Source organism: Elephantulus edwardii, unplaced genomic scaffold (genome assembly GCF_000299155.1).
Source record: "Elephantulus edwardii isolate Elephantulus edwardi_28Jun2011 unplaced genomic scaffold, EleEdw1.0 scaffold00071, whole genome shotgun sequence".
In the NCBI taxonomy this organism is placed as follows: Eukaryota; Metazoa; Chordata; class Mammalia; order Macroscelidea; family Macroscelididae; genus Elephantulus; species Elephantulus edwardii.
Window position 1 is genome coordinate 5614276 of NW_006399821.1, and position 1183 is coordinate 5615458.

Below are 1183 nucleotides of genomic sequence, written 5' to 3' on the forward strand. Positions count from 1 at the left end.
GTATTCCTTCCATCTTGTCTTGATACTTTCTGGATCATTTAATATACTGCCCAAAGTATCCTTAAGTATTGCCACCAGTGGTTTGAATTTTATTTTCAGCTCCTTCAGCTTAAGAAACACTGAGTGAGTTTGGCCCTTTTGATTTTCTGACTTTAATTGTGGATATTATTAAACAATGTAAATATTACTTATGTTGCTTGGTGAAGGCTATTATAAAATAGTTGGAACAGTATGTCAAACAAGGGACATCCAAACTCAAACTAAATTCAGAAGAGGGATATACTTTCTGATATTGGATGGTTCTTGGTTGAAATCACAGAATATCAGAAATGTTTAGTTGTGTTTTATTGATTACGAAAATGCATTTGACTAAGAAGACCTATAAAAATATCAAGGGCCATGTGGGGACAGTCATAGTTGACCTTTACAAATTTCACAAAGGGGAACTGTTTCCACCAACATCAGCAACACAAAACCAATTCCCTTGAAATCAGCCATATCCTGATGTTCCTGCACATCATTCTAATCATCTAAAACAACAATTGAGATAGCTCTTATCTTAGTTCTGATTCTGTCCTTGAGGGCTAGCAATCTCAAGGTACCTCCATCTCATTTTGTTTCTCTGGTTTGGCTATGGCTCCTGCCGTTGGTGTAGCTGGAACAAGAATTTCAGGGTCGAAAGGATGTGCTACATTTATTTCCTCATTTGCTGGGTCCAAAATCAGAGGTGATTTCTCAGACTCCATACAGAACGATGCTGAAGAAGTCCACAGATTATGTTTGTAATCAGTCAAACATGTAACCAAGATACATTAATAATAATGGATGACTGAAATGCAAAAACCAGGAAGAAGGATTAAGAGTTGGAAAATATGGACTTGATGACAGAAATGAGGCTAGGGATAGAATGACAGAAATATGCACAATCAACAAATTATTCATAGCAAGTACATTTTAAAAGAAATTCAAACACAGGCTCTGAATATAGATTTCACCTGTTGGCATGCACAGGAATCTGATCAATTACATTTGTGGAAACAATCATTGGAGAAGTATAGTATCAGCAATGAAAACTAGTCCAGGTACTGATTGTGGAACAGACCATTAACTACTCATAAGCAAGTTAAAATTTAAACTAGTTGTTGTTGTTGTTGTTGTTGTTATGTGCCATCCAGTCGCCTGC